Consider the following 27,430-nt stretch of genomic DNA (forward strand, 5'->3'; position numbering starts at 1 on the left):
GAAAAAGCATCAGTGATAATATTTTACAGGAATGAAGCTTCTGCAGCTGTTGCTAGGTCCAAGAAGATTTAAGTACTATTTCTGTACATGTTCTTAGCCTCACATCCCACTCTCTCTCTCTCCAGGTAATTGGAAATTGGCCCAATGAAGTTAAAAGGGATAAAGAGCAACTAAGAGAATGAGATACAAGCCAAGAGTCTGAAAGGAGAGAGCTGTTGTAGCAGAGCCAGTTGGGTATGGAACTGGCTTTATATTCTTAATACTTATGTGTACCACTGACATAAAATTTGTTCCGTGTGGGACAAACTCTACCTTCTCTTCTTTTACAGGGTAGTTTTGATATTTCATTTTCATTTGGTTTTCCAGAAGAGTTCTGACTCTCATCAACCCAACAGTATTGTGCACACAGGGTAACCTGGCTTTTAGAACAGACTTGAAAAATCACCAGGTTATTCAAGGCAAATCTTTGCCCCACTAGACTCATTTTCCTCTCTTTTTGCAAGGAGATACTCAAAGTGCCTATAAATTCCACTTGCATTCAGGAAGATATCATGCTCTAGAAGTGCAGTAATAACCAGGACTGACTGTTCTGGGATGAGAGCAGCTTGGTCTGGGAGTACTTTGTTTTTTTTTTCATGATGCTGTTTATCTATCCCACAGTGGAAAGAAGCAAGCTGTTGTAGTAGATTTAAGATTGCAATCCTACCTACCTTATGGATAAATCATTAGGGTCTTGTTCCCAATCTAGTTTTCCTGTTGCAAATCATCTCTCTGCATGCGTGGCAAGTCCAGCTCCTAAAGATGATCTCAGATGTGTTCCACATGGAGTAGAGATGCACTGAAGAAGCATAATAACTTAGGTTGTGACTGGCAAGCAAATACATGGTACTGAGCAAAATAAGCAGCTGTAGCCAAATCTACACCATGCTAAGGAAAGTGATCCAGAGATAGCAAAGATAAGGCTTACGGGCTGATGTACAGCTAGAATTGAATGCACAGTGTTGGCATTATTTTAGTGGGTGATGAGAAACAACATTTGTTACCTCAGACACAGGTTGGCATTCAGTGCTTTGGGATGTTGATTTGTATCTCCTCATGATACTGTACAGTATCTCAAGCCAACTGCATCTTCAGGGTCCTCATATTTTAGTCTGTCTTGTAGCATAAACATGCATGTTTTTAAATGGGAGAACCAAAATGCCTACAACTGTGTCCTCATACAGACACTGCTTTTCTGTTATTTTTACTGTGAGGATTGTGAGGCCCTGGCACAGGTTGCCCAGAGAGGCTGTGGCTGCCCCATCCCTGGAATTTTTCAAGGCCGGGTTGGATGGGGCTTGGAGCAAATTGGTCTAGTGGAAGGTGTCCCTGCCCATGGCAGGATGGTGGAATGAGATGGTTTTGAAGGTCTACTCCAACTCAAACTGTTCTATGATTCTATGATGGTAGTATAAAATATGTGTTAGTTATGTGGTGGTTAAGCCATTGAAATGTCTGAGTCTGCAATGAAAAGTTTTTCCTGAGCATTTGCATAACAGGCACATTCTTACATCTATCCCTCTTCACTGATGATGCTTTGTCCCTATTTTTCTTGTAAACAAACAATTGTGATTATACAGTTTTTTCTTTCTCTGTACGAATATTTATAGAGATAATGATCTGGGAATGACACTGTAATACTTAGCTGATAATCTGATGTACTGTTGATTAGTTCCAACTGCTTGAGAATATCTGGGCTGACAAATTCCTGCTCTAGATAGGTAATTTTTTTATTTAATTCCTTAAACTTATATATACATGTTTCTACATGAAAACACAGAAATCAGGTTAATTATCTGGTAAATCAATAAATAGTATTGCAATGTCTCTATACTTACTAAAATCCCTAAATTCTAGGAAACACAACTAGGGTGAAAGTGTCCATACTGTGTTTTTTCCAAGTATTCCTTCATCTTATACTTTCCCCTTTCAGTAACACTCCAAAAATACAGTCATTTCATTTTCTTTTGCTTAAGTTAGCACATTTCTCATTGAAGGCCCTCAAGGGAAGTAGAAACTATGAAATACAAAATGCGATTTATGCTTGCCTTGTAAAATGCCAAGGAAACTGCTTTAAGACTGTAATAACCCTTGCTGCTCATTCCATGAACATGCCTATAGAAAATGTTAATTTAATCAACAAATTATAGCTTCACACAAAGCTAGAAGTGTGGAAATACTGGCAGAGGAGGAGGAAAGGTCTCTCATAATTTTTATGTTTAATCATGAATTTGAGACTCTTTATTATTCTTGCATAAATGAAGAACTTCTCCTAAATGGATTATGTTGCACTTCCCATTCATTTTCTTTCCTGATTTACATCTACATACATGTCCATTCAAATTTTATGAGAACTCACTTATGCTGACATGAACGCATCTTAGCAGAACTCTTGATACTTTATTTAATTTTTTCTTGTCAAAGTTGTTCTTTGAGAGGGAGCTCAGAGAGCTGGTACTTTTAGAGGAAACCCTGCAGATTTCACACTGGTTTTCCCCAGCATTTCTAGCCCATGGATACTGATCACGGGATGCCTGACACAGTCTAAGTGTTCCCTGCCAAATGTTGAAGCAATGAAGTTAGAAATAAGAATATTGGAATGAAAAGGACTAGAAATAGATTTCTACAAGTCAGCTTAAGCATCCATTTGCAGTAGGGCAATATTACATTTTTCAAAGGCATGTATTAACTGATTAGATCACCTGCAAATGGAGTGTTAATTAATAATATCCATAATACAGTGCAATACAATTACATTAGCAGAGAAAGCTGACAGACCCATTGTAGCTCTGTCATTCAGGCATTAATCCTAAAGATAATGGACCAAACTCTGCTCTGTGTGGGTTTTTTTCAGCTTATATATGGAGTGATTCCAGGAGCACAGGCTGGCTGAAACTTCATGAGGCTGAATAGTGAATTTGTCCCATTATCCTGTAATGAAATGCTTTCTGAAAATACCTGTCAGTGAGGCACACTTGGCACACCATCTGCTTGGCTGATAATAACTCAAAAGACAAAATACTCGATCTCATGGAGGAATGCCATGGAGGGGAAGACAGCAGCTTATAGTCAGTTTTATATTCTTCTAATGCTAAACTCAAGTAATCCTTATTCACATTATCTAATTCATGTCACCTTCAGAAAATCTGCAGGTAAAAATTTTGCACCAGCAGTGGATGGAATTCCAAGGGCCAAAAGCAAAAAGCTTAAATCTTATGGATTGCGTTGATATTTTGATTGCAAACCAACCCTTTTCCCTATTCAGGGATGTTCTGTACAGTCAACAGAAAATGATTTGGTTCTTGTGGAAAAGGAATTTCAGTGTATATACCAAAGCTGAAGTCAGGCCACAGTCCATCTGACTCTTGTGATACACAAAGTGTCACCTTGTGTATCAAAATGGGAATAAAACTAAGCAAACTTTTAATAGAAAACATAGAATCATAGAATCATAGAATCATAGAATCGATTGGGTTGGAAAAGACCTCCGAGATCATCGAGTCCAACCCTTGGTCCAAATCCAGTCCATTTATTAGATCATGGCACTCAGTGCCACATCCAATCTGCGTTTAAAAATCTCCAGGGATGGTGAATCCACCACCTCTCTGGGCAGCCCATTCCAATGCCTGATCACTCTCTCTGTAAAGAATTTTCTCCTGATATCCAACTTAAATTTCCCCTGGCGGAGCTTAAGCCCGTGCCCCCTTGTCCTATTGCTGAGTGCCTGAGAGAAGAGACCAACCCCCACCTGGCTAGAACTTCCCTTCAGGTAGTTATAGACGGTGATGAGGTCACCTCTGAGCCTCCTCTTCTCCAGGCTAAACAACCCCAGCTCCCTCAGCCTCTCCCCATAGGACTTATGCTCCAGTCCCTTCACCAGCCTTGTCGCTCTTCTCTGGACCCGCTCCAGCACCTCAATATCCTTTCTGAACTGAGGGGCCCAGAACTGAACACAATACTCAAGGTGTGGCCTCACCAACGCAGAGTACAGGGGAAGGATCACTTCCCTGCTCCTGCTGGCCACGCTATTTTTGATACAGGACAAGATCCCATGATTTACTGCAGCTGGAGACTTTTATTAGGACTGTAAAGGACTTGTGTTCTTTATAACTGGTAAACCAATAGGTCTGATGTAAGAAGAGGATCCTGTTGCAAAGCCCATGTCTGCCTTATCAGAGGACACAGAACTAGATGTTCTTTTACTACCTTTGGCATTTAAGCTAAAAGGCTGGGAGGAAAGGGGAGATGCAATAAGTCAATAAATGCAGTTATTTTCCCCAAATAAATGGATTTAGACTCAGAATACATACATACCCTGCCTCACTCTGGAAAAGGAACCTGTAACAGTTGTTGTGAGGGTGGGAAAGGGCAGAGGAACAATGGGGCCAAGCGCGAGGAGGCAAGTGATAAAGGGACCAAGGGAGCAAGGTCTAGTGGTCATAAATGTACAGCTTTGCAGAGTCAACAAAAAATATTGATTTAGTGTACTTCTGATGGCAGAAACACTCCAGCACAAGACAGCACTGCACAGCAGAGCTTCTTGGTCATCAAATATTTATTCCAATACTATTCAAGGTGTACAGCCAACAGCACTAGTAATTAGTAGGAGTGGCGGTCTGAAAAATAAAAACTAGACACGATCCCAGTATGGGGAAACTGGAATAGTTTATTGAACACGAGAACACTATTTTAAAGGCATCTGGGGCTGTATGTTAATGAAGGGGATAACCTATGTTAATTGGGGAGTTACACAAATTTTTACTGCAATTTCCAAATAGTTAATTTTTCTTCTAGTAGGATTACATGGGGGACAGAGGGATTACAGGGGTTTAGACATGGTTTGATACAATCATCTCAAAAGTCCTTTTTGATTTCTGCTGGAGCCAAGCTTGATCCATGAGGTAGAACTTTAACAGGTCTTGTGAGAAGGGTCCAGCTCCTTCAGATCACGAGGTTTTTGTCAGCCCTTGTTTTCCTTTGCTGAAAGCTGGGTTTGGGTTCCCACAAGTAGGTTTCTGAATTTTAGGTTTTCATTACAACCAAAGCTAGGCTGTTCTATGAAGAACCAAAGCTCCTAACTTTGGCTGTTACCCTCCTGCTCACTGCTGGGATGCACTCACAGCGAATTTTCTATGTAGTTCTTCCCCCAAAAAAGCATGAAATAGTTCATGATGTGTAAAATTATTTAATAGGTTAAAAAAATATGGGTTTATATCCTAAAAAAAGCCACCAAAAGAATGCATTCCTCACTTTCCCTAATTAATATATGCTGTAATCTGTTTTTCTTATAGAATCATAGAATCATTTAGGTTTAAAAAGACCTTTGAGATCGTAGAGTTCAGCCATTCACCCAGCACTGCCAAACCCACCACTGAACCACGTCCTTAACCACCACATCTACATGTGCTTTGAACTCTTCCAGGGACAGTGATTCCACCACTTCCTTGAGCAGTCTGTTCCAATGTTTGACCAGCCTTTCCATGAAGAAATTTTTCCTAATATCCAATGTCATGATAAAGCAGTTTCACTATTCTTATTGTATGCTTTGAGCACACCCCCAATATTTCTGTGTAGTACAGTCATTTAGGACACATGTATTTCACATGTTCATATCCATAAAGGTCTGAGAGTACAGAAAGGGGACAGTTTGCTTTGTTTTTCAGGGGGTTTTGTAGCTCCAAGGTCTGCTCAGCGAACTACTAGAATTATCCTTGTAATTTCCACATTGATACAGTTAGTTTGGGAATTCTTTTTCCTCGATGTATGTTAGCCCTGCTTCCTCTCCCCTTTGAGCTCTGTGGAGTAAGTAGGAAATGAAAGGTGTAGGAGAAATGTGATATTGTTTATTGTACGCTGTGTTTTTTAATTTAAGCAGGTGGGCTGGAAGTGCCCTGAAGCAGCTCAAGATAAACCCAACAAAGTGAGTACCACATTGTGCTTATGTCTGTATTGAACAGGCACTTTTTAACTTTTATTGATGTCCGAAGAGCTTTATACATGTTCCTCCCTCATTTTTCCTCCAAAAAGAAGGAATTTTTTCCACCTGAAAAAAAATAATAAATCAAGTAAGATTTAATAAATCAAGTAAGATATGCACTTTTCCTATAGCACAGTTAAACAAACTGAATAACAAGATGTGTGCTTTGACAATAATAACTGGCACGTAACAAGGTGTTTGCCCAAGGTGTTTGCATGAATCCTGAGCGATCAGCCAGCAGTTGTCTCCGGTCTGGCTTCAGCTTCCTGGAATCTATAGCTGGTTTGAGTTTGTTTAAATTACAGAAGGAAACACATATTTTCCCTCACATGAAAGGAACTGCAATCCTTTGTTATTTGGCAAACGCATCCCACAGATCTGAATGTGAGTCTGGTTTTGAAGTGCTTTTTTTTCCACACATCTTTAGAAAGCTTCCCCAGTGCTTTTACTTGAGTACATATCTATTTCTTTATTTATTTTCTTAAGCAAATAACCCAAACCTTTCTGTTATATGTCCCTCAGCATAACTAAGGAATTTCATGACAGTTCCCATTACTGCCAGGTTGTTTTTAAGCTACAGTTCTCAGCTTTCTTTAGTCCATTTCTGCTTTTCTTCTTCCAGTTGCCTTTTTTTTTTGCCATACCCTGCTGATCACATCCCAGGTTCCCATGATGATTCTGAGCAGTGCAGCTTTAGAAGTAGAGATTCCTGAGCTGAAACTCAAGAACACAGTCTACTTTGCAGCAAGGCTTTCTCCTTGCTGGCCCCTCTAGAGGATAGATGCCAGGATTAGTACTGAAACTCAGGCTTTATATTCAAACAGCTGTGGAGCTGTAAGAAATTATGCTATGGTTTCATAGACCATAGAACGAAATAAAAGTATCTCTAGCAAATTACTTCATCTATTCATCAGCCACTGCATTATTCCCTGGAGTAGTTATTTCATTCCTTGAGGCAGCTGAGATTTAAATATCTGAGGTCACAGGTCTTCTACCAAAACAACTGGGAATATCTGCTAGAGACTCACTATACCACTGTTGTTATAAATATTGGTCTTAATTGCATTACACAAGCCATAAGAGCCCTAATCATAGATCAGTGTGTAGGAAGGAACTGTACAAGGGAGAAAAAGCACCATGTCTTTAGATCAACGAGGAGTAGCTGGTGAGTTATCCCAGCATAAAGGCACAGATAGCAAATTTAAAATTACATTATGGAAGGTATGTATAAAAAGCTTTCCATGCAGCTAGTAAAAAGTTGGAGGTATAGATAGATTGAGACAAGGCAGGTTTTAAGGAATAATTTAAAACTGATAATAGAATTCCTTCACAAATGCTTAGAGTGACTTTTTCAGCTAGGGATGTAAAGAATAAAAATGTTGATAGGAAAAGCAGGTGATCGATAGAGTGCAAAAGTTGAGGGTTCATATCTTGTTGGAATCACAAGTCTAACAGGAATAGGGTAAATTACTTTTTCAAGCCTATCACCTTAGAAAAGAGCTTGAAAGCTTGCTTTGGGTATGCAAAGGATCAAGCCACACATCGTGGAAGGAAGGTTGCAATCAAAGCAAGGTGCCAAAACCAACAGCTTGAATAGTGATATCTGCATGGATTGAGATCCCAGGCAGGTGGGGTAGTTGATTAGTATCAAGGTGAAGAGGCAGCCACACTTCATGTGTATTTATTTTTACCTCTCAGTGATGATATAGTAGTCTGATACCAGCAAAATTTGTCAAAGTCTGATATAGGAATGACAACTTGATGAATAGGAAATGTGTGAATTTTCTAAATCCCAAGTTATTACCTTATTTAAAAATATGTGTTTCTTCACAGGGCACTGTCATGTTTGTGAGTCTAGCTAGTTTGGCAGGATTTAAGTTCAAAGCTCTTGATTTTCCCAGATTCTGTGTATGACGAGTTTTTGTGAGGGCTGTGTGGTGTGAGGTCAAAAAGAAGATCATCTAAGCCACAAAGCACAGGGCACTACATGAACCAGAATAATGAGCTTATAGAGAAATTATATTATGTTGGATTCCATTTAGCAGGGGTGAAAATAGGCTCAATTGACTGTGTCATCGAAATATGGACTTTTCTGATGCATGCAAAAACCATGATGCATTAGGAAGAAATGGAATATTGAGTAAACACCAAAGCAGCAGCTTGGTAATCTTTATAGTTTGTGAACTGCCAAAGCAGCTAACTCACTAGGCAAACTATGGAAAGTAGTGAAACTACTGGATTATAAGCTAATAAAATTAATAGAGAGACCATTGAGGTCAACTTCTGCATTGCAACCACAGAACTCAAGAAGATTTACAGAACCCAGTCAAACTTTTAAGTGAGAGCTTCAGGCCTCTCACTCACCTTTGCTCAATAACCATCTAAAAAGCTGATTGAATAAGGTTTAATTCCTACAGTGAAAAAAAAGTCACCCATATTTAAAGGCTATATAGAGGCACAAAGGAGCAAAAAGAGGATTTAGATTGGGTAGATCACCTTCATTTTGGCACAAGATATAACTGCATATGTAACTTCAGAAGAGTTAGTGCGTGTTACTGATATGTTTTTTTCAAACAGGCATTTTTAAAATGAAAAACAAGCTAAAAAAATCCCAAAACTTGATAAGCAGGACTATTTACAGGTAGAAGGTGATTACTATCTTTTATTTATGTGTTCAAGATGGGATGATTTGAAAGAAGTCATATTCTATTACTCAGAGAGGTATTGATAAACGAATTACTAAAATGAGAGCAGAACTCAGCAATATGTGGAAGGAGTTGCTTTTCCACAGGCCCAACAGGAAATATATTCAGTGATTAAGAAATTACGTAGAATTTTTCTCTATTATTTAACTTGCTTACATGATTAAAAACCATAAACTTCTTGGTTGTAATAAACAGTCTGTTCCATCCATCACAACTGTAAGGGGAAAAATTGGTCTTACACATTTTCAGAATTTTTTATCAGTTTTTAGGTTTTAAGGTTTGAGTTATAAATTTTTTTCCCCTTGTGAATGTGCCCCATTACTACACATCGTAATTTTGGGTTAAAAGTGGTCCCAATAATTTTCTTTTGATGAAAGGTAATTCTTTCAGTACTGTGTCCAAACTAGATCTGAACAGCATGCTGGGCACATGAAAGGAACTTCAGCTTCTTGTTCAGAAAGAATTTTTCAAGGACTGTAAGCTGTGCAATCACTTTGTGATCTAAGCTGTATTGCAGTTTGGGTTTTTTTAAAGAATTGCTTTAACAAGCAATTAGTGGTTATATAATTTTGCCACCACTGAAACCTACTATGGTATCTACACTGACTGTTTAATTCACTTCCTGTTTACCTCCAGAGTTCTAGCTTCTAAATTATTGGACCATAAATCATTTAGTTCCCAGGGTCTAGCATGTAAGAAGCCAGATAGTTTCCTTTGCTAGAAAACTCAGGAATAGGACAAATGAGAGGTGTATTCAAAAGAAAAGAAGGAGAAAAAAAAAAGAAAATTATTTTAAAAGTTAAAAGAATAAAAAGACCCATTGGCATAACTGGTCTGGCTTTCTATTAGCTAAGTTTTAGGCTGATGTCACCATTTGGGCTGAGGAAAAGAAGAGTGGTTTGATTGAGGAATGAGAGATCCTCATGTACATCTAAATCCTAGCTCTGGCACTGTTTGGTCAGTGGGATTCTGCAGGGGCCCAGGGTGGTGGGGCAATGATGAACATGAAAGTGCATCAGAAAAAAAAAATGTGGGGTTAAGAAGCACTGGTCCCAGAAGTCTCAGTGAGGACCTCTGATCGTGCAAACATCACCTGCTCTGTTAGAGTTCATATTTTATGAAAGGAACGTGGGCCTACTGTACTCTGTGAAGGGCTCTCACATCATTGCAGGAGGGCCAGGATTTGAGATGGATGCTTAAACCCAGTGTGACAACCTGTAAGGGCCTCTCACTATGAGCACTGCTGTGTTCTCTGCAATGGTTGTGTGGGGACAGAGGATGGGGCTGTCACACATCTACTTTGCTGTACAGAATAATAACCAGCTGTAGTTGTAGCTGTAAGAAAGGAAGCAACACTTTTGATATTCCCTTGTAGAAAGGGAAGGTTTTATGAGAGGTGGGAATAGGACATAGGCCTCATGATTCACCAGCCAGACTAGCTGAGGTAAGATGTTTTATTTAAAAGGCCAAGTCATTTACTCCTCACTGAAAAAGGAGAGCTGCACATTCTAGGTGAGCAATAATTAAATCCTTTTCTTTCTGGGATGGTTGCTTCTTGGGGAATAGCTCCTATGAAGAAAAGGGTCCTGTGCCACTATTACTGCCCAGCTCAGCCTCATTTTGCCCGGTGCCAGACTGCTTTGGCAATAAACAGGGACAGATCTTGGCCTGCCTCAACTTCTGTGGTAGCTCAGGGTTCGTATGGGATGCTCTCAACACCTCGTTCTGAGATCCTATTGCATTTTTACTGCCATCCTTCAGTCTCCATGACAACCCTCACTGCAGCACACCCTCCTATGCATTGCATATGTGCAGCATCACAGCTTTTTATTTAGTTTTTTTGGGTTTTCATTTCTGTGGTGAATTTTTGTTGTGTTTTTCTACGTAAATAGTTACTTTAATAGAGACGATGAGCCACTGTGTTGCCAGAATAACTCTTGAGTAGTCCTTTCTGGGTCTAAATCATGCACTAATAATCAAGCATCTTTTTCCCTCACTACTTTTCCGAGGTTAGGTTACAAATGCATGTTGGTAGTGCTGAGGGTACAGCACTGGTGTTTGCACTGCTAAATCTACATAAAAACCAAGGACAATTAGGAGGTATGCAGTCATGCACGATCATTTTTGGAGCCATTGTACAATATTTATGCTCCTTTATGCTTCATCTGTTCTGAATTCCACGTCTCGTTCAGCTGGAGCCCCGTTGAAAGCGTTGTGCAGAGGGTAAGGCTGTTATTGTGCAGTTTATTCAGGACAGCATGAATTTTGCAATATTGCTACTGACTTCAAATCTTCATGAACGATATCTGCATGAGTGCAGTTCTCCAGTACCCATCATGCACTGTCGAGGATTAAAAGAATATCACAGGGCAGCCTGAAGCAACCAACATCTGCTCTTGGACATCTCATATTAGCAGTGACATTCCCCACAGGAAATCACTTCTGTTCTGCTGGTGGGATTTGTTCTCTCTGGTTCCTAAAAAGTGCTTTTGCAAGAGCAGAGAGGGAAAAGAACCGGGAAAAGAAAAATAACAAGTAGAAGGAAAGTAAAAAAAATAATGATAATAAAAAAGTAAAAAGGAATTAAACAGGAAAAACAAAATAAAAATAATAAAAAAACCCATAAAAATAAATTTAAAAAAGGGAAGGGAAGGGGAGGGAAGAAAAAGAAAAAGAAATAGAAATAGAAAAAGAAAAAGAAAAAGAAAAAGAAAAAGAAAAAGAAAAAGAAAAAGAAAAAGAAAAAGAAAAAGAAAAAAGAAAAAGAAAAAGAAAAAGAAAAAGAAAAAGAAAAAGAAAAAGAAAAAGAAAAAGAAAAAGAAAAAAGAAAAAGAAAAAGAAAAAAAAGAAAAAGAAAAAGAAAAAAAAAGAAAAAGAAAAAGAAAAAGAAAAAGAAAAAGAAAAAGAAAAAGAAAGATAAAAAGAAAGATAAAAAGAAAGAAAAAAAAGAAAAAGAAAAAAGAAAAGAAAAGAAAAAAAAGAAAAGAAAAAAGAAAAGAAAAGAAAAAAGAAAAGAAAGAAAAGAAAAGAGAAGAGAAGAGAAGAGAAGAGAAGAGAAGAGAAGAGAAGAGAAGAGAAGAGAAGAGAAGAGAAGAGAAGAGAAGAGAAGAGAAGAGAAGAGAAGAGAAGAGAAGAGAAAAGAAAAGAAAAGAAAAGAAAAGAAAAGAAAAGAAAAGAAAAGAAAAGAGAAAAAAGAAAAAGAAAGCCAGTTGACAAACAGTTTATAAAGAGTCCTTGGAAAGCAAATAAAAAGTTACATTGAAGTTACCACACTGCTTTCAATGGCACATTTAAAAGAACTCAATCAAAGTGTGAAGACCAAGCATTTAACCCAGCCTGACCTTCTTGAAACCAGTCCATCTCTTTTCTTCTCTGATCTCTTGATCCTGTCTGAGTGTTGAGAATATTGTTTCCTGGAACACGTAAAGAGGATGGATCCACAAGTGGACAGTGACAACACTTAAAAGAGCTGGATATTTCTCAGCTTACTTTGCTCATGGTGTCAAGTAGAACGTTTAGTCTGTCTCATGTACGACTGGACGTGGCACTCGGTGCTGTGGTTCAGTTCAGAGGGTGATGTTTGGTCAGAGGTTGAACTCGATGATCTTGGAGGTATTTTCCAACCTTAATGATTCTATGATTCTATGTAGAGCTCCAAAGGAAAAACTAGTTTTGAGTGTTTTGCATCACAAAGACCATATGAGGATAACATTCATTGAAACTCATGAAGCATTCAGTTCATTGAGTCATCAATAGAACAACTTGGAAATAGTTTCGCATTACAAAATGGCATTATAATCTACTAAAATTTTTAAATCTTGTAGGATTTGTTTTGGTGAAATTTCCTAAGAGAGAAGAATTCTTTTCAGTTAATTCAAAGTGAATGGTGAAAGTAGCACAAGTCTTCTCACGAGAGTGCTTCTGTGGAGAAAGGAAGCTGGAAATCTGAGAGCTCTGCAGCTAAAGAAAGGCTGGAACAAATGTCTTCTGCTCCTGGATTCATAATCCGGTCTCTAAATTATAACTGACATATGTTTACATGAAAAAAACCAAAACAACTGAGTCAGTTTTGTCCAAAAGAGTGTCTTAGAAGCTTATATGTGACAGGAGATTTTACAGAAATGGGTTTCCACCTGATCCTGAGACTTGGGGTTACAGATTAAACTCATTCTTACACAAAGGAACCTAATTCTCCAGAGGTACACAAAAAGGGACATAAATAATTTGCCATTTTTCAAATAAGTAAAAAAAAAAAAATAGTGTAGGAAAACTCCTTTGTTTTAATGGATAACATGAAATGAAACAGCACCTGTCAAAGAAAGATGAAAAATTATAGAATGTTCCTTCATTGATCAGGAAGACATGATGCTCTGCAGAAAGTTCATTTTCAGGAGTTCAGTGCACTTTTTGTAAGAAATGAAGCAACATTTCCTCTTGAAAAAGAAAATTTACTCTTTTAACCTTTTGATTCTGTCTTTAAAGATAAAAGATCTATGTGCAAATTAAATATTAGTGAAAATGATGTAGGAAAAATAAAGCTATAGATACAGAAGAATAAAGTCAGAAAACAGATAAAGCAGAATAGAAATACCAAACAAATTTTCCTATTGTTTGTTTTCCTGAAAAGTCATTGTGTGCCTTATCAAAGTCAGGTAACATAAATGTTCACTGCTAATTCCCCTGACAGTCCACACAAAATATATTTTATGTTGTAACTGGAATTTCTTTTGTACTGAGCCAAACAGCTTTTTTATGAAATGAAAGCTGAGTGCAGTTCTCAGGTAGAGCACTCGGGAGCTCTGCTGCACTGACAAAAAATTACATTACTGTCCTAAAAGGTATTGCATCCTCAGTTTGGCAGATTGTGGTATTGATCTCACATTACTCCTTGTATTTGATTGGAAAAAGAACTAAAACTCAGTTTTAGCAAAAACAGCCGAGGGCAAAAGTCAAATGAGAAATAGGCAATGTGGTGAATGGTATGTGGAGACTCACCTGACTGAGCACAGGGAACCAGCTCAGGGTAAGCTGGAGAGATTTCAAGATGCTACTGAGTCTAATGATTAGGTCTCTACAGGATAAAAACAGGAGCTTAGGCACTGCCTAAGGAGACATTGCCTGCAAACATTGCCATGCAGATATTTCAGTTTTAGCAGCATTAATCGGAAGCTGAATTCCACCTGGGCACTTTCCTCTGCAGAGCAATAAACCTCAACCCCGCAACCACAAATCTCTCTGCACCTCTTAGGGGAGGTTCTGGAGAGTCCCTGGGCAGGGATATGCCTTTACCTCAGCTCAATTTTGTCATAAACATTTTGAACAGCTACAAGTTGTAATTGTTATCCCCTGTCTCCCCATATTTAAATCCTCATAATGAGAAAATTTGCTTCTCTTTCGGTTCTTCAGGGATTTCATACGTAGAATTATTATTTTGGCATGAGTTGGTTACAGCTGCGAACACAAAATGAGCACCTAAAGCTATGGAAGGAGATTTATGATCTTTAACTTTGTTCTTATAATGAAAACAACTTTTTTTTCTCACATGAATAACCTTTGTATAAGCAGGAGACAGAGATTTGTCTGCAAACTAAGGGTCAACAAATTCATTAGCACCTTGTGCTTTATATCAAGTTAATGCCATGCCCTGCTTTCACCAACACAGAAGGCTAAATATTTTCTAAGAAAACAAGAAAATAAAGAACCAAAATGGAAAGAAATGCCTTCAAACTGAACCTTAGAAATCAAGGCACTGCTCAATACACACACAGTTTTTCCCAAGGAGAAAGACAAATAGAAATGAACTGCAAATGATGTGTTTTATGCATGTTGCTGGTTCATGAGTCTTAATCCATGGATTTACCTAGATCAATATAGAAATAATAAAAAAAAAAAAAGACAGAAAAGAGTGGTGAAAAATGTTACTGACCCCATTTAAATAGCCTCCTTGGTGCTGAATTACTTACTACAACCTTTACACCTTTCTCTCTGATCGTAGAACATAGAAAACCTTTTTAGGTGCACGATTCAAAGAACATACAGTAATTTTTGCTTTGAACTGCCTTGCAAAAGAGCCTGTATCGCTGGGCAAAAGTACAACGAGCTGCTGTCCGAACATGACTCTCTGAGTTGGATGTCATTGGAGAGTACAAAGATGCCCCAGTGACAGCATGAAGTAAAGCTTCCACACTGACAAATGGCACAAACTGTTCCCAAGACGAATAGCTAAAGTATTAAATTATAACACTGTTGGATATCTGCCCTGTGTGGCACCATGTATTTATTCTTTTGTTTCAAGTCAGATAGTGTAGTTACTGCAGATGAGTGAGAAGTCTTTGAGTTTAAGTGCCAGAGGCTAAAGAGATTTTGCCTCAGGATAAAATACAGAAATTATTTAAGAACTGAAAAGTATTGTAAATTTAATAACAATCATGAATAAATTAAACCAGCCTAATTAAAAAATGATAAAATGATAGGCTCTGTAAGAAAAGCCTGACTGTGGAAAGTGTTCTGTTCATATGAAAACGTTTAACTTCTCCAATCCCAGTGCCTGCCTTAGAGATGACATCTGTATCTTTTTTTTTTTTTTTTTTTTTTTTTTTTTTTTTTTTTTTTGTTGTGCTAACATGCTATCTTGGTTCTGCATCTTCTTCTCTCATTTAATGCCAGAGTTATCCAGTTCAGTTTGAATTATGTACATGTTATACCCCACTGCTTTTCTCCCAGTCAACTGGGAGGAATACAGGGAAATTGTCTGAGCAGCCAGGGACTGTGTTAGGAAAGCTAGAGCCCCCATAGAAATAAATCTGGCCAGGGACATCAAGAACAACATGAAAATTTAGGGCTGTTCGGCATGAGAATCAGAAGGCTCCAGGGAGACCTTTTAGCACCTTCTGGTACCTAAAGGGACTCCAAGAGAGCTCGAGAGGGACTTTTGACAAGGGTCTGGAGTGACCATACAAGGTAAAATGGCTTCAAAATGAAAGAGGCTAAAGTTAGAAAATATATTTGGAAGAAATTCTTTCCTGTGAGGGCGGTGAGGCACTGGACCAGGCTGATCAAAGAAGCCGTGGATATTCCATCCCTGGAATTGTTCAAGGCCAGGCTGGATGGAGCTCGGAGCAACCTGGTCTAGTGGAAGGTGTCCTTTCCCATGGCAGGGGGGGGTTGAAAGGTTAAGTCCTTCCAAGCCAAACCATTCTAGGCTTCTATGAACTGCAATCACAAACAAGGAGTAGCAAACAAGCCCCCTAGGATTGTCTTCTACTTCCTGGGATATTTCTTCCCGAATGGCCACAGATGCCCCTAAAGGAATTTACTCCTGTTGTCTCATGATACTGTTCCTCTGTTAATCATTATTATCTGCTCCAAACTCTGTTTCTGACTTCATCTCTTGTAGATGCTCTTTTTTTCTGTCTTGCTGATACACAGAGTTTCATTCTCTGCTGGGTTCATTACACAGCATCCTTTACTCTTTAGGTAATAAGTGTAAAATGATGTATTGTTCATCACACAGCAAAATAAAATCCAGCTGTTTGGTAGCTGAAATCCAGAGTGAATTGTGGTTCTTTCTATAAAAGTGGACGTGACTTCTCCTAAAATTGCATTTTGCATTCTTCTACAATTTATTTGCCTTCTATTATGTATTTCTCATGTATCTGCCATTTACTTACATTCTGCCATCACACTTATTACATATTTTTGCCCAGTTATTAAAGCTCTCATCCCTGAAAGCGCCCACGAACCATCTGTGAATCAGATGAATTTGGTGCTCCTTTCACAATTCCAGTGTGCACCCAGCAGTAGCTAGACTGGAACCTTCTTGCTTTCCTGTACATGGCCCAATGTTACACGCAGAATCTTCTTGGGTTTACATTCAAATACATTTTACTTATCCATAATTGCAACTTAGAGGTTCATCTCAGACTCAAGTTAACCATGAACAGCATGTAAAAAGGCAGAGTAGAAATGTGATATTTTAACATGTTAAGTAAAATAACAGGATCACAGAATCATGAAATGCTCTGGGTCGGAAGGGACCTCAAAGATCATCAAGCTCCAACTCCCTGCCATGGACAGGGGCACCCTAAAGATGAACAGGTTGCCAGAGCCTCATCCAACACTTGAATTCTTCCAGAGATGAAGCATCCACAACTTCTCTGGGCAACCTCTTGCATGTAACTGCCAGCAGATTTTAAAATTCCAGCATTCAAGTGGTCAAATAAGTTAAAAACTTACTGGCTTTTTTGTGTGCTCATATGTTACATGTGTTTTTGTTTCATTCTAGAATTTCCAGCAACTTCCAGTATAAAGAAATACATATTCACATAAATTTTTACATATATATATATATATATATATAACACTGTTCTACAAATTGACAGTGAGAAAGAAGATAATGAATTGAGGGAATGGTCCTTCAGTTGTCTCAAGGACAGGAGATTGTCTTCAACATAAGTCTCTGCTTCTCATGCAGAGCAGTCTGGGCCCTCCATGGCACAGGAGGGCTTTCCTCCAGGGTTCTCATTTGTACCAGCTCTCCACAAGATGAACACACACAAGTGGACAAAACTGTTCAAGAGACTGGTAAGAATTACATTTTCCATAAAATAATGTCCTCTATGGTAATTACAGCTCTGTTTTTCAGGAAGAAGCTGGATACACCTGCTGACAAAAGTGTGCCTAGATTCATAAAGGTTTATATCACTAATGAATAATTCTCTCATATGATACCTACTGCTTCAAATTAAAAGTAAACATTTTATGTTAAAGAACTGAATATTCTTAAGCTGATCTTTTTTTCTTATATACCAAATATTCTGCTCCTTTAGGTTGGTTTTAATGTTATTATCTGCTATTAACTTCATAGCTGGTATTTCTAAAAGTCATATGTTAACATATGTGCTGCTAAATAACTCCTTGTATACACAGAATATATAGTTATTTAAGTAATGTGATGCAAAAAACGTAGTGCAGGCACTAACTTCTCCATCTGCAGTTCTACCTTTACTGGAGAAAAAAAAAAAAAACTACAGGAGGTATAATGTTTTAACTCTTTAACCCCTTTTTGATATGTATTTAATCCCATTATAATACATTTTTACTGGAAAAAAATAAAGCGATTAATATTTTGCTACAATAGCTCCCTAATGTCATATTCCCTAACAAAATTCTTAGTCCATCATTTCTCTAAAAAAAATCACAGTGTTCCAATCTGTAAGTGTACTACCCAACTGGGACATGGCTTTTTGGCTGAATTTCTTCCTTTCTTTTCTTTTACTTCTTACAGGCAGAGAGGTGGAAGGCTGACAAGGACCCAACTATAAATCATTCATTTTCAAAATGATGTTTTGACCAACTTCTGGAACTGTGGAAATGATTATTGCAGCCTTTGGATGTGATCTAAATTATGCCACAGGCTATGGTTCCCTACGTGACCATACAACACCTGCAAACTGCACATTCCTGTCATTATTTTCTTATTACTCTGATAATCCCATCTTTTCCAGTATTCCCAGCTAGAAGGTGATAGCCTGAAGGGCAGAAAGGGCAGGAGATAAGATCAGAATTTTAGACTTTGATTTTACAGGAATTAGGTTCTGTGTTTTCCCCAGTCCTGCTAATAAAGCCACAGAAATTCTGAGTAATTTCTAACACCACAACAGGGTGTTTCACTGTTGTTTTGTGTTTGTTTGTTTTTTTTTTTCCAAGTCCATCCAGTAGATATTTTTCTAGCGCAGATGGAATAACATGTCAGTGGAGATTCCTTCTTTTCCTTCTCTTGGCAAAAAGTCCTCTGGGACAGGATTGCCTTAAGCAACAGCAGTCAGGCAGGGGTGCCATAATGAAAGCAGTGACTTGTGATGTTACTGACCTTTGCAAAATTGTGCCTCTGGAAAGGCAATATCAAATCCTATAGTAGCAAAAATTAGGCTACAAGAGCAACTATAAAAAAACTTAGCAAGCTGGATCTTATCGCATCCATGCAGGAGAGATAAGCACAGTCTGAGCCCCTGAGGTAGCTCAGACAGCAAGATACAAATTTACAGAATAAGGGACACTGATTCTCAGCGATGACTCAGCCTAGTCCACATGGACCCTCTGGTTGTGATAACCTGGTTTGTTTGCTGTTTTTTCCAATAGACACAAACCCCCATTTTTCCAGGTAGTGACACTGGCTGTGCTGGAATGCCTGCATGAGTCTGTTAAAGATATGTGAATCAGCTTTATTTATAAAACAGAAGGCAGGTTTTGACAGGTGAGGAGGTACCAGCTGCCTCCTCAGGCAGAATTGCACTACTCCTCCTAGTTCCTCCTAACTAGGATTAGCTCAATTTTAATTTCCAGCTGCTGGATTTTGTCATGCATGTGTGGGAATGTTTAGTGAAAGAGGTCCTTCCCTGCATAAATACTTACTGATAATTGTAAATTTTCATCCTATCTTTTCCTGGAGCAGATTGAGCAGACTGAGCTTGTGTGATCTCTGTCCACAGGGACAGTTAAGAAAGAAGCCGACTATTTATGGACTTTCATGTTATTCCTCAGTTTATTCCATGTTTTATGTACCCTCACATGCATACTCCTGTATTAATCCCCTTGGTTTATATTATTCGGGGCTTGTTCTGGACTTGCCCTCATGTTTTCCCGCCAAAAGTTGTTTACCACCTTGTCCTCCCCTGGTTTCCCGCTCATCCCACTGTGACTGGCTAAGAGGTGCCGCAGTGCAGAGTGAGTTCCCATTGATCCCTGTTGTTTAACTCCTCCCAAGATCCTCCCTACTTTCTCTCATTCCCCAATCCCGTGTTACCCTGAGATATCAATTCCATGCTCTGCCCTAGTTATCAGACCTTCCCTTATCCAAGCCCTATATAAATCCTTGTTCTCCTTCAATGAAGCGGCCATTGCACCCTGACCTTCTACCATGTCAGAACTCTCTGTGCAGTGCTATGTCCCTATTCCTCTTCCAACAGGCCGTGGCACTCAGCCTTGGCCATAGTGATCAACATAACTGGTCTTCTCTGGCCTCCAATCAGGAGGCCTGGAGACACACCATCTATAACGCTGTTGCTTCCTTTGAGAACGCACGCAGGATCACTCTTGAGGAGAAAAGACAACGCAGAAGGAATCGTGTCCTGCAGAATATGCCACCTAAGGAGTCTTTCTGCTGTGCCTTTTGCAATCGGACATGTCTATCTCGTATTGGCCTCATTAGCCACCAGCATGCTTGTAACAAATGTGGATAGAGCCTTTCCCAAATCTTCGTTCACAAAGCCCGGCCGTGATGATGATGAAAAAATGTCTCAGAAATGTTTCCAGTTTTTAAAAGATTAGACGCTAGAAATAGGTATGGTATTCCAGTAACAGCCCACTGATATTTTCTGCAAACATGTCCTTCTTCCTTCCGCACTCCTGTGGGTTACTATTCAAACCTCATCCTCACATCACACAGAGCTTTCCCATTCAGGTAAGATGCTCTTGCTGAGTCGAGAAAAAAAATTAGCAAATGTATTGAACAATGGTCTTAAGCTAAAGGAGGGTACATTTTTCCACAACTTTTGTCATATGTCTTTCCTAGTCCACAGAGATTTTACTTTATATTTCCAATGGGAGTGCATACCCAGAATATTGGAGCCATTGTTCGTCTGAGATGAGTCAACTCAATCTACTGTGATGACCTGTTTAGAGCCTAATTTGGGCAAAGCAATATTAGAGCAGAGCAAGCTGCATGTATAACCTCTCCAAACATGCACGGGGCAAAAAATGTCTCCTCTGCAACCACTTCTGTGGGAGCTCCGGAAAGTCATGACATTGGTCTAGAAGCTCTACTGTCCAGCCAGACATGACCTTGGGTGGTGTGGACCACAAAGATAGAACGGAACAGTGTGCAAAGGCCCATGGGAAAGCATCTAGGAAAGGGAGAAACATGGAGTAGTGTGAGAGAAATCTCCTGGTCCTTCTGGCTCGACCTTCAAGCATTCAGCCAGCAGGGCATCACCCACAAGGTGCCTCAGTCATCCTGTGCAGTCCTGCTGCTGTCCAAGGCCCTCTCAAGGCAGCTGCTCCAGCACTCCTGAGGCAGCAGAACAAGCTGCTGGGCTCCAAACAGCCTGTGGAGCCTTGGGAGCGAAGGCGGCAGCAGAGCAGCAACTGCACTGGCAAAGTTCTCAGGTGCAGACACAGCGCAGCTGCTCGGCATCTCCTGCGCGGAGAGCAGAAATAAAAGAAAGGAATGATCACACACCAATATTTCTGTGGTAACTCTACAAGGATCTCCTCGGCCCGTGTAGCTTGGGACACAGGGATTGCCCACCCGGACCGGGGAGGGACAAAGCGCTCTGGTGCGACCGCATGTCACTTGGAGTGCAAGGCCGAAAGCCAAAGCCCATGTCCAGGGCTTTCCCTCTTGGAGAAGGCCTTGGGCGTTGTGGAAGACACCTGACATGCAGCAACTCGAGAAGCCGATCTTGGCAGAGAATGCAGCAAAATCCTCCAAACGCACACATGTAGGAAACCAAGAAAATGCACGGTGGAGAATTGCATCTATGAGCGGTGGAAAGCGAACACGGAAATCTGCGAGGAGTTCCTCGGCACTGTGGAAGAATGCACTTTCTCTACCTTTGTTTGAGGAGTTAAAATGTTGAGGTACTTTATATTTATTAGCAATGTTAATTATTTATTGATAATGTTAATGTTGTATGTTTGAAGTGTTATTGCCTCTCTTGGATTGTCGGTCTCCCTCAGAGTTTATTACCCCTATTCGCGCCCTTGTTTGTGATTGGTGCAGAATGGCTGCATTGCAGTATCTAATTTATTAGTAATCACTTGTTTGAATAGCTCCACCCTTATTTTTCCTCCATTGGTCTGTATTTGCATGCTCCTCCCCAACTCCTCCCCTTTTTCCAGTATTTTCCCTCCGGACCCTATTTAATCCCGATGCTCCCCTCAATGAAGGACCATTTCACCTCTCGTTCCGAAGTGGTTGAACCCTTTTTCCATATGGGTCGCAACAGCTGGCGCCCAACATGCAGCGGAGCTAGAGGTCCCTCACATTGAGGGAACTCGCCCCCTGCAACGGCATCTCGCCCCGGTATTGAACCGGTAGCGCCGGCAACTCCCAGGGCTACACTGGGACAGGGGGTCTACGACTGGCAGGCTCCACATCACCCAGTCTGACGACTAACAGAGGTGAGCAGCCCCAAAGATATTCCTTTTCTGCCCCCCCCCCCCTCCTTGAATTAGTATATAATGGGAGCCTGTCATGGTTTGAAATTGGCCCCTCCTGAGAGGCTGGGGGGCTCAGAGGTGATCAGGTGCCAGGGCAGTGTTCCCTGGAGAGCCAATCACTGTCCATGTTGTTCGCTTCTGCTCAGAAATCATACATCACAGCCCCAGAAGCTCTTGGCAGTCTTGGTGTTGTGCTGTTGGTGTCTGCTGTGTGTAGGTGGACAAGGCCAGGGGGTGACTGGGCTCCCTCTCTCCCCCTCCGGGGGAGAGGAGGGGAGTCCTGCAGCCCCCCTAACTCTGCCTAGGCCAGAGTTAGAGACAGCATTGGAATGAGTGCATATTTTTGAGGGATACGACTCACAAACAACTGGTAAGTGGGAGAGAGAGAGAGAGGCAGGCCCTGCGGCCAGGCCCTCTTCTTCTTCCCCCCCACCTTTGCAGCCAAGCTTCAGAGGAGGGCTGTTTTTCCCTCTTGCTGTTTAGTGAGAGTGGATGCGAGGCTCAGCATTGAAGCAGAGCCAAGCGGACGTGAGAAGGAGCACAAATCGGACTGGGAATGATTCCAGGCCTGGAGAGATGTTTATGGGGCCTGAAAAGACTATTATTCCATGGACTGACTTGTTATTCCCCAGTTTATTACCAGTTTTATACTAAGTTCAATGTACCCCCATGTTATTCCCTATGGTTTGTATTGTTCAGGGCTTGTCTGGACTTGCCTGTTGGGGAACACACAGATGAGTGGAAGCAGTTTCAAGCTTGGAGACAAATTTACAATCCTGAATAAGACACAACCCCACAGAAATGGACATTTATTTACAGGATGTGACTCTACACCGGACTGGACAGTTTTCCTTGTTATCCCCAGTTTTCCCCAGTTTATTGTTATACTGTTATATGGTTGTGTGTACCCCAGTTGTTGTTTTAAAATTCTACCCTCCATATTGTCTCCTTCCTCCCCTCACATTTTTCCCGCCTAAACCCTGTTTTCCCGCTCCTCTGCCTGCCATTGGCTGATGTTTGGTGCAGTGCAGAGGTAGCTACCATTGGCCCATTTCCCCAGTTACATCAAAACTCCTCCCCTCCTTGCCCAGTTACCCAATCACAATCATCCCTGAGTTGCCAGTCTTATGCTCCTCCCTAGCCCAAACTCCTCCCTTGAGTATACCCTATATAAGTTACTGTAACCCCTAATAAAATTGGCATTGCTTCACGAGATCTCTGCTGTGTCCCGAACCCTTCTTGCAGTGCCGCGTCCCCATTCCTTTTCCCCGCAGGTCGTGGCACTTGCCCTCACATTTTTCCCGCCAGAAGTTGTTTACTCACTTGTTCTCCCCTGGTTTTCCCGCTCATCTCTCACTGATTGGCTGATGAATGCGGCAGTGCAGAGTGAGCTCCCATTGGTCCCTTCCCTTGGATACCACTAAGTCACACCCATCTCTTCCCTGTCTCCCAATCCCATTTTGCCCTGAGTTGTCAATCCCATGCTCCGCCCCAGTTATGGAACCTCCCCTTACCCATACCCTATATAAATCCCTGTTTTCCCCTAATAAAGTGGCACTGCATCCCTGACCTTCAACTGAGTCCAAACCCTTTTGTGTGGTGCCGCGTCCCTATCCCTTTTACCCTCAAGCCGTGGCATGGATGGGCCAGAGGAGGCTCCATTGCTAGGGAGAAGAATCCCAGGTAAGAATTGGAGATGGACCCCAGAGAGGGGCCCGGAGGATGTCTCTGCCGTGATCTAAACGCAGGACAGCCAAAAACTCAAAGGAGGAATCAACCTTCCAGGATGCAGGAAAAGTCCTGACCTGGCAGCCAGTGTCCTATCCAATTTTAAAAGATACTAAAAGGGTAATAGTGGAGTACGGCCTCAGCTCATCCTTTGCCATTGGGCTCATTGAATCATTATTTTCCGCTTATACACTAACACCAAATGACATAAGAACAATAGCCAAAGCAGTCCTTAATACTTTACAATTTACAGTATTTGAAGGGGAATGGAAAAGTTTAATAAGAAAGTATGCACAAGATGCTTTAAGTACTAGAAGGGTTCCTATGGAACAGACGGTCAACTGGCTGTTTGGTGAAGGCCCTTATTCCAGTAACAATGCACAGGCCCGCATTCCCCTAGATTACTTGGACAGATCAAAAAATCTGGCCTTGTCAGCAATAAAGATAGTTTCAGATGCTTCCACCCCTACGCAGCCTTTCTCTAAAATTCAGCAAGGACAAAAGGAGACCTTTTTGGCTTCGCAACCCGTCTCAAAGATGCAATTTCAAAACAGATTTCAAATCCTGAAGCACAGGAAGCACTGTTTTTAAAATTGGCCATAGAGAATGCGAACTCGGACTGTCAAAGGGTATTAAGAACCCTTAAAAATCCTACCACCACTGAAATGGTGCAGGCCTGCCGAGATGTCGGTTCATTGCAATTTAAAATGAAAGCTTCGTCAAATGCTATCATCCAGGGGAATAAATATGAAAGAAGGTGTTTTAAGTGCAGAAAAACAGGGCACTATCAAGAGCATTGTACAGAGGGAATAGAAAATTACTGTGACAATTGTAACAAGGGCCCCCAAATAGAACCACCATCAAGCCCATGTCAAAGGTGTGGAAAGGAGTTACACTGGACTCGCCACTGCAGGGCGAAATATGATATGAACGGCAGATTATTAGTTGACTCTTATCCTCGGCCACTTTGAGTCCCTTGCTCGACAAGGCAGAAATGGTAGCTTGTGCTAGTGCGTCTAGATCTTGTGAGGACGGGGCTGATAGGAGTATATCGTCCATGTAACAGATCCCTTTCCCCGTTCGTTAACCTTTCAAGGCTGACGTCACCTTCGGGCTGTGAAATGGAAACCAAAGGTGGAGCTGAGAAGTTGATTCCTGGCATAGAGGAGTCGACCTCAGCTTGCGCAGGGTACAAGCACACCTCAGGAGGGAGGTGTTGCTCGCACAGTCCCCCCTGGTTGAACGGCGGGTACTGGGTCGCATGGCTGGCAGACCCACACGACCATGCTACTTTTGATATTTAGCACTAGGAAGTTATTTTCATATTTATGATTTTGTTATAAAATTGAATGATAAGTATTTTCTTTGTTACTAATATATTTGCTGAGTTTTATGTCCAAGGGTAAAAAGGCGATCGCAATGATGAAAAAGAAAAACATCTAGAAGAAGAAAAGGAGAAGCTTCTATAATAAAAGGAAAAGAAGGTGAAGGATCATTAATAAGAAAAAGAAAGCTACATGGCCAAGAAACAATAGACAAACTCTAAAAATACATGCATATCTATATATGTATGTATGTTAATTAATGTTTTTATATGTTGTTTTGTATATTCTAATTGCTTGCAATGATATGATGTTTTGTTATTAACATATATATAAAGTTTCTTAATTTATTTTTTATAATAATTACTGTAGAGACTCGAACACCTGAAAGCTCTACCTCAAGAACACGACACCCCTATCTGCAAGTAAAAATAAAAGAGGGGGAATAGAGGTGATGAGTATAAGCAATGTTTAGCCCAATAACGTTTACAAAAATTTTTTATTATGTTTAAAAGTTATTAAGTTCACTATAAGCACATATCTTTTTATATTCAGTTCACAAAATGTAATTTAGGTATATGATTTATGTATAATCAGTTAAAATCCTATAATTTCAAAAGTGTGATTGTGTGTATGGAAGGAGGCCTCCATGAATGTTGTGAGAGAATGAAGATGAATGTATGGATGCAGGAAATCAACAAATGATAAGATAGAAACTTTTACAACATCTAAGATAGATATATTCATAAAATCTGAAGAATAGACCTAATGTCAAGAAACTGTCCATTAAGATACTAGGTTCCTTTTAACTCCCAGTTTGAATACGTGTTAACAAAACAGTCTGTGGTATATTATGGTCTGAAGCAGAAGTCATAGAAGGTATAAAAAGGTCGTGAAAAACTAAAAATGAAATAGAAAGATTGAAGAATGGTTTACAGGATAATGGTCTGTAGAATGTGGTCACGAATAAAGGATTAGCTCATTGGTGTAAATTGCACCATGAGGTGATGAAAAAAATGTGAAAAGAAGGCTCATGTAAGTTGATTGTTGCGGGAAGTTGATTGAAGCTGGTGCGGGACCTGCTGGAGGTGTGCCAGGTGCTCTCCCAGAGCACCTTCATGCCAGAGCTGCACCCGGCTACCCAGAAGCAGGGCACCATCGAGTCCTGGAGTGACCTGGGGCACCAGATCATCTACCAGCTGGTGGTCTTCCTGAGGCCACCCCCCAGGCACTCTTTCCAGCTGCAGCCGCCCGCCGGCAAGAACGTGCCAGAGAGGTGCTCCAACATCCGGGTGGTGCTGGAGTGCTCGTGCTCCAGCACGACGGGGGAGACGTCGTGCTTTGTCCACCCCACGCACGACGCTCAGCCCTCGCGCCTGCTCCGCACCCTCTGCCCAGACTCCCACTTAGAGGTGGAGAAAGTCACTGGCTGGGTGCAGGACTTGGTGGAAGCAGCCTGGGAGCGTTTGCCCCAGTGGCATGACTGGCAGCTCCAGCTGCTGCCCTCCTCCCGCTCCTGCAGGCTCCTGCTGACCGGCCCCTGCGAGGTGCAGCTCTGCGCTGAGCTGCTCTTGGCGCTGCGGCAGGGCCGGCCAGGCAACTTCCTGGTGCTGGAATAGGCACCTGCAGCTCTCCCACCTGCTGCTTTAGTCTGGGCTAGAGTTAAGAGTAGGATAGCAGAGTAGGACAGAGTAGAGTAGGATAGATTAAGGATGGGGTTAGATTTTCCAAGGGTTGGTTTAAGCTAGGGTAAAGTTAGGCTTAGGATGGCCTTAGGCTTGTAAGGGGTTAGATTTTAAGGTAGTGTTTTCCCAAGGGGTGCTTTAGGCTGGGGTAGAGTTAGGCTAAGATAGACAGTCAGGATAGGCTTCCCTTTTCTGCATCTACTCCACGTGGGGTTCTATTTTGCTCCCTTTCTGCTTCCAACTTGAAAATAAAGAGAAAGGTTGAGCAGAACTTGCCCAGTGTCAAGGCCTCTTCTGTTTCTCGTACTGCCAGGCTGGGGCTGGGGCTGCCTGGGGAGTTGTCTCTCTTTTTTCTCTCTTTCTCTCCCTCACCTCGTGAATTCATCCCTTGCCTTCTCTCTTCCCTTGCACCCGAGCCCTTTTTCCAAAGCCCACTGCTGTGTGCTTATCCACTAGCTCAGGCACTAACAGACCACCGTCCATGCCAAGGATGGAATTTACTTCTAAACTAGTTGGAGTTTTTTGCAGACCTTGGGACTTTGGGCATTCCTCTGGAGCACAAGCATGTACAAATCTTGGGGGCTCCCTTCTCCTTAAGAGTGCAATGTCTGAGCGAGCTGGTCGAGTGCAAGTTGTCCCTGCCCGTGGCAGGGGTTTGCAACTCCCTGGTCTTTAGGGTACCTTCCAACCCCAAGCAGTCTGTGACTCTGGGAAGGAGGGCTTTTGCCTCCTGCCCCCAGCAGGAGGCCTCCA

The 27,430-nt window shown here is 41.1% G+C and overlaps 1 protein-coding gene and 1 long non-coding RNA gene across 2 annotated transcripts in view; one reads left to right on the forward strand and one right to left on the reverse strand.

Moving 5' to 3' along the window:
- The window catches only part of LOC135413614 (inositol 1,4,5-trisphosphate receptor-interacting protein-like 1), a 726,729-nt gene extending 699,781 nt beyond the window's left edge, over positions 1 to 26,948 (forward strand). Inside the window, exon 3 of the mRNA XM_064653541.1 lies at positions 26,678 to 26,948. The gene's annotated coding sequence lies outside the window, so the exon portion shown is untranslated. The remainder of the gene's footprint in view (positions 1 to 26,677) is intronic.
- LOC135413895 (uncharacterized) lies at positions 5,991 to 19,226 on the reverse strand. Its single transcript, XR_010430468.1, has 3 exons — positions 19,135 to 19,226; positions 12,063 to 12,134; positions 5,991 to 6,082 (listed from the first exon to the last, which is right to left on the reverse strand). It is a non-coding gene; the product is annotated as an uncharacterized LOC135413895 (long non-coding RNA).
- Positions 26,949 to 27,430: the final 482 nt, after the last annotated feature.

The sequence above is a fragment of the Pseudopipra pipra genome, chromosome 4 (assembly GCF_036250125.1).
Source record: "Pseudopipra pipra isolate bDixPip1 chromosome 4, bDixPip1.hap1, whole genome shotgun sequence".
NCBI classification, from domain to species: Eukaryota; Metazoa; Chordata; class Aves; order Passeriformes; family Pipridae; genus Pseudopipra; species Pseudopipra pipra.